Source organism: Dasypus novemcinctus, chromosome X, assembly GCF_030445035.2.
Source record: "Dasypus novemcinctus isolate mDasNov1 chromosome X, mDasNov1.1.hap2, whole genome shotgun sequence".
Lineage (NCBI taxonomy): Eukaryota > Metazoa > Chordata > Mammalia > Cingulata > Dasypodidae > Dasypus > Dasypus novemcinctus.
This window is the reverse complement of record NC_080704.1, coordinates 59,135,072-59,149,916: the sequence shown is the minus strand read 5'-3', so window position 1 is coordinate 59,149,916 and position 14,845 is coordinate 59,135,072. Positions and strand designations below refer to the sequence as shown.

Here is a 14,845-nt window from a genome sequence, read left to right as displayed (position 1 = left end):
AAGGTCAAGGGTAATCCAGACCTCATATCCACTCAGGAGGCGGATCCCTGATGCAGGGGCTTAGGGTGGGGTGTCCAAGAAGGGAGGGGGCAGCCCCTGCAAAGACTGGAATATCACCTGGTGTGCGGTGGTTTGGTTAGAGAAAGTAGGGGCAAGGGGTTCCCAAAGGCCAAGGAGACTCCCTCTGGGGTATTCCACATATCAGTTTATGCACAGCAGCCACCCTACATTCCTCACATTGTGTGCAGACCCTCAGAAGCCACCCTCCTGAGCAGAGAGTCCAGCCACACCCCTTCTGGCAGTCCTCCCCTCCTCACTCCACCCCCCAAAAGAGATGTAGAGGGAATGAGTAAACTCTTAGGCTGGTTGCTCCCCATCCCACTCCCTAGAGTTCTAGTTTTCAGAAGCGCATGCATGAGTTATTATAATGGGTCAGTTCTATAAGAGAAAGGTGGGGTGGAAAATAAGATAGTCCTGTGTCTTCACCCAGTTGGTATTTATTCAGAACTCAGTGTATATAAGACTCCTTTATGAAAGATTTACCTATCCCAGTTTTCCTCATCTGTGATATGGGCATAATGCCAAATAAATAAAAATTCATTTCAATGGAAGAAATTTTTACACCGTCACTGTACCTGAATTTTGGCAATTAAAAGGAAAATTCAGTACCTAATCCTTTTAAAATCTAATTATTAGTATCTGCTCATAGTTCATCTCCAGCTGTGGGATGTGCAAACATAAGTGGAAATATGTACAAACCTGTAGGAAACTATAGTTCACTATAGTGCTGTTTGTAATAGTGAAACACATACACTTGTACATAATTAGGGGATTTGTTAAATAAATTATGGTTCATACATATCAGGAAGTGTAAGCACTTAAAATCTCCATGTGCTCTGAGGTCATCAGGCCATACACTTACCAAATTCAGGCTTAGACAAGCTAGAGTTCTGTGTTGCTTTGGCCTCTGGGATACGGAACATGATGCTTCATCTACGTAGAAACATTTTCCTCTCCATCTGGCTAATTCCAACCCTTCCTTCTGGTCTCATCCAGTTCACTGTATTTCTCTGAGTTCCAAATACTGAAATTAACCTTGTTTTTTTCCAGAGTATGTCTGAATGTGGGGCCTAAGTTCTTTCTATCATCCATTTCTTCTCAAAATATAGACAGTTATGATGAAAGTACCTCTCACTGAAAACAGTTGTTGGGATAAACAGTTTCTGGTTCATCATACACCTGTTCGAACTGGATGCAAAAGGTAGCAGTACAAGTCTGCGTATTGTTGCTTGCAGCCCAGTACAGTCCTACCTGAATTGGGCTTTTTGGTATTTCATAAACTTTAAAAATCATTCAGAGCATTTTAAGGGGACTATCTCCTTCAATATAGCAGCAACTTGATGAATTATGTATTGTTTATCTTGTTATTTTCATAAGTTACAGATGAGGAAAGACACATGAAAGAAGTTGTTGATATGGGAAGGGTAGGGTATGTGCGAACTTCTTATATTTTTTAATGTAACATTATTTGTGATGTATGGATCTTTTAAAAAGAAAGACAATTTAATTAAAAAAAAAAAAAGACACAGAAAGAAGTTGAGTAACTTCCCCAAGTTTACACAGCTGAGGAGTGACAGAATTGGGATCAACCTCGGTGGCTCTGACCTTAAACACACGTTATTCTCTCCCCCTCAGAAAAGTCTGCATCAGTTAGCATCCCTGTGCCTGCAAGAAATAAAAACATTCTCCTCAAGCTGATGAAAAAATAAACACATTCATGCTTTCATATAAACGAACGTCAAGAGGTGGGGTGAACTACAGGCTATTTCCTTTTCTCTTTTCTGTTATCCTCAGTGCTGGCTTGATCCACAGACTGGTTCCAAGACAGATTCAGGAGTTCCAGGCCTCATATCCAGGTAGGCTTTTATGTCCAGGGAGAAAATGGTACATCTCCTCCTGTGTCTGTTTATTAATGGGAATGGAAAACTTCCCAACCCTAACCCCAGCAGGTATCTCCTCCCAGTATATTTACCAACACTGGGTAACAAAGGCCACTGTACAAACCATTATGAGGGGGTGATTTGTTGCATGTGACTGTGTGCATGTGAGGGAGGGCAGGAAGGAGAGAGAGAAAGAGAGCAAGAGAGAGAGACAGAGACAGAGACAGAGACAGAGACAGAGAGAATGAATCTGAAGCAGGGTTTATTTCTTATTCCAGGTCGATGCAGAGTAAAATAAGAGTGTGATTGTGTTGACACAAACATCATAGAATGGAAAGAAAAATTACATTGATTTTTTTTTAAGTAAGATTTTACTACTTTTTCAGTGTGGTATTTCCACTGTCAGCTGTGTATACCTTGTGGCCCCCTAACCAGTGACTCACTGTTTTGCCCTCTCCAGAGGTGAGAAAGGGCAGTCACCTAGCTATGAAGAGTAAGGCCTACAATCTAGGGTTCTAACTGCTTCTTTTTTTTTTTAAAACAAAGCAATTTTTTAATAAAACATAAATCCAACCAAAGTGTACAATCAATGGTATTCGCTGTAGTTACATATTTGTGCATTCATCACTTCAATCATTCTTAAAGCACTTTCTTTATTCCAATAATATTAATAATAAACAAAAAAACCACAAAACTCATCAACTCTCAATTTTTATGTTTCCCCTGCCATAAATAACTGCTATTCCTCTTCCTTCTCTCTAGTATATTTGTATTTATATTTTGTAAAAATAGTCATATATATGAAATATATGTCCGTGCTTTCATTTACATGGAACTTCACGTATTTATGCTTTACTTGAGGTTTTACTACATTATACGGCTCCATGTTATAGTTATTAGCTTTCATTCTAGTTATATACAAGACCTTATAATTTCTCTTTCAACCATTGTCATACATCATATAATAGCTCTGCTAGTTACAAACACCATGATGTACTTTCAACATTTCTATTAATTTCCAAAGATTTACAACGTTTTTACCAATTCTGCACAGATTAATCCTCAGTTTTCCATTCTTTACTGTCATTCCATTTTCTGGTGACCTTTATTCAAAGTAATAACTCCATGAGTTGACACAATGTATTTAGTTCAAAATAGCGCCATCATACAGTATTTGTTCTTTTGTGTCTGGCTTGCTTCACTCAACATAATCTCCAGGTTCATCCATGTTGCCAGATGCTCCATGAATTCATTTCTTTTTACCACTGCATAATATTCCAACGTGTGTATACACCACAATTTGTTTATGCATTCATCCGTTGATGGACACCTGGGGTGTTTACAACTTTCGGCAATAATGGCGCTTGAACATCGGAGTGCAGATATTTATTCGTTTCTCTGTTCTTAGTTCTTCTGGGTATGTAACTAGTAATGGTATTGCCGAGTCAAACAGCATTTCTATATTAAACTTCCATAGGAACTGCCAAACAGTCCTCCACAGTGGCTGTACCACCAACAGTGAATAAGCATTCCTATCTCTCCACATCCTCCACCATCAGTGAATAAGCATTCCTATCTCTCCACATCCTCTCCAACTTTTACAGTTTTCCGACTTTTTAATAGCAGCGAGTCTAATGTATGTGAAATGATATAGCATTGTAGTTTTGATTTGCATTTCTTTAACCGCTAGTGATGTTGAACAATTTTTCACGTGTTTATTTGCCATGTTTATTTTTTCTTTGGACAATTGTCTTCAAGTGTTTGCCCATTTTTTAATCGGATAGTTTGTTTATTGCTGCATTGTATGAACTCTTTGTATATCATGGGTAGGAGGAGTGGGTTAATGGGGGTGGGGGTATATGGGGAACTCATATTTTTTGAATGCAACATTAAAAAAATAGAGAGAAAAAGCCTTATCACATACGTGATGGCCAAATATTATCTCCCATTGAGTTGGTTGCCTTTTCACCCTTCTATGAAAGTCCTTTGAGGTGCAAAAATGATTAATTTTGAGGAGGTCTCATTTATCTATGTTTTCTTTTTTTGCTCATGAATTGGGTGCAAGGTTTAAGAAACTGCTGCCTACCACAAGATGAAAGAGGTTGTTGATGTGGGAGGAAAGTGGGGAGGTGGCGGGTATATGTGAACCTCTTATATATTTCTTTCCCTTCCTTCCTCCCTTCCTCCCTTCCTCCCTTCCTCCCTTCCTCCCTTCCTTCCTTTTCTTTCTTTTTTCCCATATAACCCACTCCCCACGCCCCCACCACATCATTTTTGTAAATTGTATTTTTGAAGATATATACATCATATCAAAATTGTTACATTAAAAAATATAAGAGGTTCCCATATACCCCCCCCACCCCACTCCTCCCACACCAACAACCTCCCACATCATTGTTTACAAAGTAAAATTTTTCGTGATCTATGTATCTTTTTTTAAGAAAAGACAATTTTAAAATTTGGGGAAAAAAACGGAAACTGCTGTCTACCATAAGATATTGAAGCTTTTTTCCTAAATTTTCTTCTTGGCGTTTAATGTTTGTCACTTTTCTATTTAGGTCTTTGATCCATTTCGAGTTCAATTTTGTATTCTTTCTTTCTTTTAAATATGGATATCATGTTCTTCCAGCACCACTTCTTGAATAGACTGTTCTGGCCAGCTGGGACGGCTTAAGGGCCTTGTTAAAAATCACTTGAGGGTCTATTTCTTAAGTCTTGATTCGGTTCCTTTGGTCAGTGCATCTGTCTTTATGCCTGTACCTTGCTGTTTTTAACACAGTAGCCAAGTAACATGCTTTAAAGTCTGCAACTGAGAATCCTCCAACTTCATTCTTCATTTTTGAGATCTTTTTGGTTATTTGGGGTTCTTTACCCTACCAAATAAATTTGTTAATTGTTTTTTTCCATTTCTGAAAAAAAGACTGTTGGAATTTTTATTGGGATTGCATTGAATCTGTAAATCAGTTTGGGTAGAATTGATATCTTAAAGGTATTTAGTCTTCCAATTCATGAAAGCAAAATGTCCATCCATTTATTTTTAGCAATGTTTTATAGTTTTCTGAATACAGGTTCTTTATAACCTTGGTTAAGTTTATTCTTAAATAATGGATTATTTAGTTGCTATTATAAGTGGAATTTTTTGATATTTGCATATTAAGCTCGTATCTCGCTATGATGAACTCCTCTAGTAGTTCTAATAGCTTTGTCGTGGATTTTTCAAGAGATTTTAGATATAGAATATCATCATCAGTGAATAGTGAAGGTTTACTTCTTCCTTTCTTATTTTATTGCCTGTTATTTCTTTAAATAACCTAATTGCTCTAGCTAGATACTGACTACTAATGGTGACAGTGGGCATCCTTGTCTTTTGCCTGATCTCAGTGGGAAAATATTCAGTCTTTCAGCATTGAGTAAAATGTTAGCTGTATGTTTTCTATATATGCACTGTACCATATTGAGAAAGCTTCCTTGTATTCCTATCTTTTGGAGAGTTTTTTATTAAGAAAGTATGCTGTGTTTTGAAAAATGCCTTTTTTGCATCAATCAAGAGGATAATGTGATTTTTCTTCTTCAATTTATCAATGTAGTTTATTACATTAATTGGTTTTCCTGTGTTGTACCATCCTTGCATAACTGGGGTGAAACCCACTTGATTGTGGATATTCTTTTTTTTTTTTTTTTAAAGATTTATTTATTTATTTATTTTCCCTGTATATTCTTTTAATGTGCTTTTGATTTTGGTTTGCAAGTACTTTGTTGATGATTTTTGCGTATGTATTCATTAAAGGAATTGGAATGTTATTTTCTTTTTTTGTAGCATCTTTATCTGGTTTTGGCATTAAGGTGATGTTGGCTTCATAGTTTGGTAGAGTTCTTTCCTGTTAAATTTTTTGGAAGAGCTTGAGTAAGATTGTTATTAGATTGTATTTCAATGATTGTTAAAATTCACCTGGGAAGTCATCCTGTCCCGGGCTTTTCATCTTTGGGAGGTTTTTGAGACTGTTTCAATCTCTTCACTTGTGATTAGTTTGAAGAAGTCTTCTATTTCTTCTAGGGTCAATATAGGATGTTTGTATGTTTCTTGGAATTTGCTCATGTCCTCTATATTGTCTAGTTTTTTGTCATACAGTTGTTCCTAGTACCCTCTTACGATGTCTCTTATTTCCGTGGGTTCAGTGTTAAGGTCCCCCCTCAAATTTCTGATTTTATTTATTTTCATCTTTTCTCTCTTTTGGTCAGTCTAGCTAACAGTTTGTCAATTTTTTTGATGTTCTCAAAGAACCAACAATTGGTTTTGTTGATCCTCTCTATTGATTTTTTGTACTCAATTTTATTTATTTATTCTCTGATCTTTACTATTTCTTTGTTTTGACTTGATTTGGGTTTAGTTCACTGTTGTTGTTTTTGTTTTTCTAGTTCCTCCAGGTGTGCGTTTAGACCTTCAATTTTTCATCTTTCTTCTTTTTTAAAACCCCATTGAGGGCTATGAATTTCCCTCTCATCAATGTTTTTCAGTGTACCATAGGTTTTGACATGTTGCGCTCATGTTTTCATTTGTCTCAAGATATGTCCTGAATTATCTTGCAATTTCTTCTTTGACATACTGATTATTTAAGACTGTTTCGATTAATCTCCATATATTTGTAAATTTCCCATTTTTTCCATCCATTATTCATTCCAAGCTTCATTCCATTATGATCAGAGAAAGTGTTTTGCATAATTTTAATCTTTTAAAATTTATTGAGACTTGTATTGTGTCCCAACATATGGTCTAATTTGGAGAAGGATCCATGCTCACTTGACAAGAAAGTATATCCTGCTGTTTTGGGATGCAATGCTCTATAGATGTCTGTTAGATCTAGTTCCATTATCATATTATTCAAATTTTCTGTTTATTTTTCCTTTGTCCAGACATTTTATCAAATACTGAGAGTGGTGTATTGAAGTCTTCAACTATTATTTTAGAGACATCTCTTTCTTCCTTCAGTTTTGTCAGTGTATGCCTAATATATCTTGCGGCACTCAGGTTAGGTGCATAAATATTTAAGATATTTATTTCTTGGTGAATCGCCCCTTTTATTAATCTATAATGAGCTTCTTCATTCTGTATAACAGTTTTTCATTTGAAATCTATGACATCTGATGTTAGTATTACTCCTCCAGCTCTATTTTCATTGCTTTTTGTGTGGGCTATCTTTTTCCAACCTCTCACTTTTAACCTGGTTGTGTCCTTCCATCTGAGGTGGGTCTCTTGTAGACAACATATAAATAGCTCATATTTTTTTATCCATTCTATCAGTCTGTGCATTTTGATTGGGGAGTTCAATCCATTAACATTCAATGTTATTACTTTAAAGGTATTACATACTTAATCCATTTGTCCTTCAGCTCTCTGTTGTCATGTCATTCTACTGTCTGTCTTTACTTTTAGTTTATCCTTCCTAATAATCTTTATTTCTATACTCTTCTCCAAATTTCTCCCGTTTTTTTTTCTTTTCAGGCTGCAGTACTTCCTTTAGTATCTCTTGGCATTTGGTAACATATTCTATCAGTTTTTGTTTGTCTGTGAAGACTTTGAATTGACCCTTATTTCTGAAAGACAATCTTGCAGATACAGAATCTTGCCTGGCAATTTTCTCTTTCAGTACCTTAAATACATCACACCAATTTCTTCACCACCTCCATAGTCATCTTTTCCTGTTTTCTAGTATGGCTTGTAACTTTTTGCTGATGTATTGGAATATGTTGGTGATTTATTCTAATGGTCAGTTTCTCTCTTTTGCCTATTGTTTTTCTTTACAGATCTTCTTTGATATTTCTTTCAATTTATTCTAAGTCTTTAAAATTTCCTAGCTTAAGTTATCAAAATTGGGGCAAGGACTCACTAATGGGGTGCATATTTCTTCCAGGAGTTGGGATACAGAATATACTGAAAACAATTTTTTTTCCATGCAATTTCCAGACTGCCTAGCAGATGGCACTCCTCTGCACACCTTTGCAAGGAGGTGTTTCAGTCTAGGCTTTCCTGTGTTCCTGTGTTTACTCTGCAGAGTGGAGATTTAAAGCTGACTCTGCTGGGTGAATTCACTGAAGAAAAGCCTCCCAACTCCCCCCTCCCTTTTACCTTGAAAAAGCTGAAAGCGAGGAAAACATCTGTTCCCCTCTCAGTCAGCTGCAGTGAGCAGGGATTTTATCCTTGCTCTATTTCTTGGCGGTGCAGGATGGGAGACCTTCTGGGCAGCTGCAAGGACTTGGTAAATTATGTTTGTTGTTTTGGCTTCTTTGTCTCTCTGTCCCTCACCCTCCTGGTAGTTGTGTAGCATTGTCCTTTTCTACTGACCCCCAAAGCTGGTCCCTCAGACTGCTTTTGGCTTTTTCTCTATTTTGTGTGTGTGAGATTATTGAGTGCTGCCTTTCATCTGATGCCATCTTCCCACAGTCTCTTGTCATCAAATTTTCATATACTTTCCTATTTAATGTCACCAAAATTAAATAATCCATTATATCTATCTCACTTTAGGGAAAAAAAGCTTTCCAGTAGGACCAGAACTTCTTCTATCTCAAAAATTTGAATGAGCATTGCTAGTGTTTATTTGTCTGGTTGAGCAACCCATGCCCTTATGCACATTCTGTTTGCAATCATAATAATATCTTTGGTTGACTTTTTGTCTTACCTTAATCTGAGAGACAATACAATCTTTTAATGTGATTTTCCAAGTCCAGCAAATCAGTGCGGCTAATAGGCAATTTGTAGAAGGGCCTGAGGACTCTTCCTCCAGGGTGGTGCACAAAACCATGGATTTTGGAGGTAAGAAGTAATTCTGTCTTTCCACAGTATTTATCTAGTCACCCTCTTCCCCTTTTTAAGTCATGTAGGAGGGGAAGGCTAAAAGAAAATCCCAATAGATGCAATTTGACCCATATATTTTTAAAAATAATAATTATTTATAATATCAAAAAGAAAAAAAATTTAACATTTGCAAGTTTTCCCCTGTAGAGAGGGGTTAATTGGAAGGAACAGGCCTGGCTTCTATGCAGGCAGCAAGTCAGGTACAAACAGATGAGCAATCTGGGCTGGAATTGTTTTCACACAGCATTAATGAACAGTAAAATTCCCTTTTGTTTTGTGTTCTTTTGGTTCTCTTTTTTTGTTTTGTTTTGTTTTGGGGATGGGGGAGGAAAAATAAAAAGAGAGAACAATGACAAAAATATTTCCAACAATATCAAAAAACAGAGTACCATATTTCTTGTCAAGACAATATGAATTCTGGAAGAATGATTTTTTCTGGTTTTCAAAACTAATATATCTTTGCCAAAGCTGCCACATCAGAATATTGGACTTCCAGATCAAATAACCTCCTTCCCCCATACATCCTCACTCGTCATTTCTCAAAAAAGTGTAAGTGAATGTGTTCTGTTCTTGCAAACATAAGTGCTAATAACAAAAGACCTCTTCTGGTAGTTGTATGGTGGTGAGGAGTTTTCATAAATATCCAAGTTTTACAATAGTTGGAAAGTCAAAAATTTGTTGTTCTAAACATAAATATTACTGTAACTGTCAACCAACTGATTTTTTTAAAATTCTGCAATATATTCTTTATTCTTTCTTTGCTTTCCCCTTCACTGAAAATTGCCCATTTTTTTTCTTCTTTTTGTGCCAGGCAACTGACGATTAGTTCTGCTCAGTCAGATACAGACAGAGTTCTCAGAAGTACAACCACTGTGATATCTCAGGTGCATTACCCAGCCTGAATCCCCACAGTACCAAAATCAGGCCCAATGCTACACTGTGAACCAGCAACAGGGTTTTCATTATGTTGAATATCCCCAAGTCCTGGGCCCTTTCCTCATCCTATTTCCCCAAGTTACTTAGTGCTGTTTAAAAAGTCTGGCGTCATGATGTACTCTTTTCTCCCCACAAGAGTAAAAGCTCCACAGATTGTGCTGTCTACCTAGTGGTCAGTGGCAGCAGCAGTGACTGATGCTTCTGGAAAATAAACAGTCTTACAACAGGCAGGATCTTAGGACTGCTTCAGGCATTTGCATGGGGGGCTCAAACGAGGGCACTGTGTTGAAGCCAGAGAGTGTTATGCCTTCGCCACCAAGTGGGGATGTGATACCCCCATTGGTTTCCACCAGAGTTCTCCAAGACATGCAAAGCATGATGACTGATGAAATCCACTGCCTGAGTTTTCAACTGATCTGCACTGTAGAGGTTAGCCAGAATGAGAGTTTCTGCAGCATTCTCCATGGAGAAGATACTTCACAGGGCATCCTCACACATGAACCTTAAATGCTCCAAGGCATACTTTTCAGCAGCTGCCAGCAAGTCATCAGCCATTTTGTCAACTTGTGCAAATGAAGCCACATCATATCCTTAAAAACTTCAGGCTCCACATCATTGATTTCAACCCAATTTTTTTGCTCTTCTCCATTTCAAGTTCAAACAAGGCACTAAATCTGGAGAAGGAACTGCTAAGATAGCTTTGTGAGCCTGGAATTCCCAGCCAGCAACATACGAATAGATGTCTGTTGCGACGGTTTGCTTGGTCGGTAGAGGTGGGGTCTGGCTGCGGACGAGGGGTCGGTCCAGCTCTGGACGAGGGGTCGGTCCCGCTTGGGACGAAGGGTTGGTTCCACTTGGGACGAGGGGTCGGTCCGGCAGCAGACGAGGGATCGGTCTCACAAGGGGTTGCGCGGTTCGGCTGACGGGGTCGCCTGGCGAAGCCGGCGACGAAGGGGTCGCCCGGAGAAGCCGGCGACGAAGGGGTCGCCCGGAGAAGCAGGCGACGAACTGGGGACAAGGGAGGCCAGGCCCTTGTCGGGGGCTCTCAGGACTGGAGGGCGCACGGCAGAAGAACTACCGCGGAGACAAGGTAAACACGCAAGTCCACTTTACTGAGGGAGAGGCAACAGTTTTATAGGGGCTGGGGAAGGCTGATTGGTCGAAGCCACGCCCTGTTCTGATTGGTTGCCGGCAAAAGGTCAGTGGGCGGTACTGGACGGGGGAGGGGTGGTGGTTAGGGATTGGCTGTCGCTGTTGCTGGGGGAAGGGGCAGGGATTAGGGATTGGTGGCTGCTGTTGCTGGGGTGGAGGGCAGACTTGAGTTTCCCGCCCACGCCTGGCTGTTGCTGCTGTCAGGGGAAGGGAAAAGGGCAGACTGGATTTTTCCGCCCACGCCTGGCTGTTGCTGCTGTTGGGGGAGGGGGAAAGGGCAGACTGGAATTTTCCGCCCTGCGCCTGGATGTGCTGCTGTCGGGGGAGGGGAAAAGGGCAGACTGGAATTTTCCGCCCTGCGCCTGCACAGGGAGAAAGAAGAAGAAGGGTCTGCCCCACAGGCATCGTGTGGCGCCACCCAGGAGGAGGGGCGGCCGCGGAAGCATGGCTGCCGAGAAGGGGAGACCCGAGGGCACTCTGCGCCCATGCCGAGCTTCCTTCAGGGGTGGTGGTGAGTCCGACCAGCCACCCTGTTATGGGGGCAGCGGCTTGGCCTGCCGCGGCTGCTCCCCCACCGGGCCAGCAAACCACTCTTCAGCCCGAGGGGTGACCGCAGTCTGTGAACAGGGAATTCTCCCATAGTCCTCCTAAGGCATCTGCCAACCGGCATTCAGGGACTTTCACCTTATTCATAGTATTCTGGTGAGAAATGTTGACAGAGTCTTGCCCACACTCACCTTACAGAACAGAGTAAGCGTGCCATCAGGGAGAAGCCTCTGGCCTCTTCCAAGAGAAAATCTCTACAGATGAATGTTTTGAGTCCCCAGTTCTTGCCTTGCACAAACCTGTATGCCTGTTGACACTCCATTGCTTTGGTTTCTTCTTCCTTGGCATTCAGGATAGGGAATTTAAATTTTGCCCAAACTTCACCCTTTGGACAGCTGACCAGTAACAGGTGAAATGACAGATAATCTTTTATTTCTTCATCAAGCACTTTTGGGTTTACTTGCAAACACCATTTCAATTTATTATTGGCTCCTGGTGAAAAGGTTGAACTTTTAATGACTTCACCCACTTCCGTCTGGTAAAGGCTAAAGTTATTTATTGATGGTTCATGTGGCAGTTTGTTATTGTTTATGGATTCCAAAAACAGATATTGGATTATGTTTATGAACTGGTCTGTTCCTCTGGGCATGTTAGATTAGATTGGATTGGATTTAGAGGTCTCACTTTTACTTGATTAAATAAAGATTAAGGCTTTGATTGGGCCTTTAAAGCAGGATGACTTTGAGTCCACACCCCATTGGTGGTCAGAGACTCACAGAAAAAATCACATGGCAGAAGATAAAGTTAGAATTTTGATCCTGGAGCCCTGGAAGTAAGAACACAGAGAAGCAGATATGGGGTAAAGGGAGAAGGCTCCAATAGACTTGGAAGAGGCACCAGGAAGAGAGATTATCCATCAGCCTGACAGTTTACAGCTGGCCTTATGGAGAGAGCAGAGCAGCTGTTCCCAGAGAGAAATGAGCCCTGGGAGAGAGACAAGACTTGCCCCACCCTGGGGCTGAGATTAGAATTGAAACTAGGACCATGGAGTCTTAGGAGGAGGAGGAAGACCAAACCATTACAGACATTGCCTGCCATCTTGCGTCAGCACATGGCAACAGATTCTGGGTGAGATTTTACCTTGAGTTGGACTCTTTAGGGCCTTGTGACTCTAAGCTCCTACCCAAATGAATACCCTTTATAAAAACCAACCGATTTCTGGTATTTTGCATCAGCATCCCTTTGGCTGACTAAGACAGTCTATATGCAGGAGTATTTTACTGCCTTGATCTGTTTGTAGCACAAGCTTTCAAGTACGAGGCCACTCAACATTTCTGCCAGAGGTAGAGGATGTGGATCCCTTGACATTGATAGTTTAAAGGGTAAACAAGATTTACAAGGGGAGGGGCAAGAAGGCATCGGATTAAGTGCACCCACATCATCTCTCCTAAAAAAATGGCTAAGTGGGGGCAAAATCCTGCCTGAGTGAGCTGTTTGGGGAAGGCACAAAGGAGAAGGCTGTAGAGCATTGATCTGGAGACAGCATGACAGAAAGAGAGATGGCTCAAGGTAAAACCATGTGTTTCTAGTGCTTCAGGTGGGAGCTGTGGGATCACTAAGCCTCTCCCTCAGGGCAGGAAGCTGCAGGAATCCCCTACAATTGCTGGTCACCCAGCTGGAAAAACTAACTCCAAGAGTGGGAGAGTTCTGATGAAGAGTGGAGGGGTGTCCCCCAAGCGCAGGTTCAATTGTCTGGACGCCTCTTTTTTCGAGCTTTGAGGATCATACCAACTGCTTGAGGAGAAACCAGGAAGAGGGGAGAGGTGAATTTGCTGAGGCAACCTGATTTACCTAACCTCCATGGGATAGGGTAAATTGGTTTGGGAAAAGGTGGAGTCAGGCAATTAACTAGTGCTGTGCAACTCACCTATGGGAGGAGGACAATAGGAAGTGTTTAATAAGCTTCCAAGAGCATATTTAGGGTTCTTGGCAAGATGTGGGTGCTTTCTCTCAAAGTGACTGAGAGTCATTTCTTTCTGTGGTGAGCTAAGTAACCAAGGTCCCATTTGAATGTCAAAAGGAAATTTTCACACAGTCTATTGCTTCCTGCTGCCCCAAGAGAGAAAGCAGTTAGAAAAAATAAGGGAGGGGGAGGACAGATTCCTAATTAGCAGTTTATCCAATCGCAAAAAGTCAATCCTGCCCTAGGGAAAGGGACATTTTCTGAAGCATTAATCAACCCAACAAGAAAGTTTAGCTTAGTGGAAGAGTTTTAGCCTTGAATATACAAGGTCTCTAGTTTGATTTCCAGCTCTTCTTAGAGTAGTGACCCACTGCAATATTAAACATCTAGATGATACTTTAGGACAGGAAGAACATAGACATTATCTCTGTATTAGTGACTCTTGGGTCTCTTATTTTTCCTTAAAAAAAGTTTTCTTTTGTCATATAATTTAACTTAGTTTACTAACTAAAGCCCACTTCAAAATCTGCAGCGAGAAAGTTGCAGGGTAATTGATTGATAAACACCAGCAGCCTGACGAGCACCATAGGGACTGAAGAGGGAAGTCTGTTGCTTCTTGGAGTTTGGTTGACTCCTTGCTTGTGGGTTTGTCTGTTTTTGTTTTTCTTTTTTCTTATCTTTCCTTTGTCTTTATCCTCCACTCCCCCTCTTTTTAATTAGATGCTGTCATTTTTTTTTTGCTGAGTTTCCTCTTCTTCGATTTCCTCTTTTCTGTGTGTACTGATTTTGAATACCAATGCTATCACTTTTCCTTCCTATATCTTTCCATCTTCCAAATTCTGTTTTTGTTCTTACATTCCACCTCTCTTTGCTTTGTCCCAATTTTTACGACTTTTTATTTCTAACACTTCTGTTCTGTTTTCGATCTTTTCTTAACTGTTTCTGTTATTGTCATTTCTTTTCTCTTTGCCTCTATCCTCATTTTACTGGCCTTTTAATTCACACTATATTCTTCTAAATATTCAGTTTCCCATTTCATTGTAGGCACTCCACTTTTTTATTCCTATAACTCTACACTGCTTACATGAGTTTAATCATCATTTTCCTAGGTCTTATATGGTTCTTCTGCTAACTTTTACTATCAATATTACTATTACACTTTTCATACCTCTTTTGCTTTCCTTGACCCTAGTCATTTTCCTTCAAGGGAACTTAGATAACAGAAAGGAAATAGAAGAAGAAGAAAAAGTGTGAAAGAGAAAACTTAACACACACACACAAACAGCAACTAAATAAAACCTGAGAATAGATGGAGAAGCTTATCAACTCAACAAACCCATCAAGTTAAATGGAGGCCTGACAGCAACTAAAAATTACAAACCATGCAATTCTCAGGAAGACATGGCCCAGTCCACTGGGCAAACTAAAAATTAGGAAGAGAAACAGAACATTGAACAA

General features: G+C 40.0%; 1 pseudogene; it reads right to left on the bottom strand.

Moving 5' to 3' along the window:
• Nucleotides 1-9,961: 9,961 nt before the first annotated feature.
• On the bottom strand, nucleotides 9,962-12,792 carry LOC101447938 (speckle-type POZ protein-like; annotated as a pseudogene).
• Nucleotides 12,793-14,845: the final 2,053 nt, after the last annotated feature.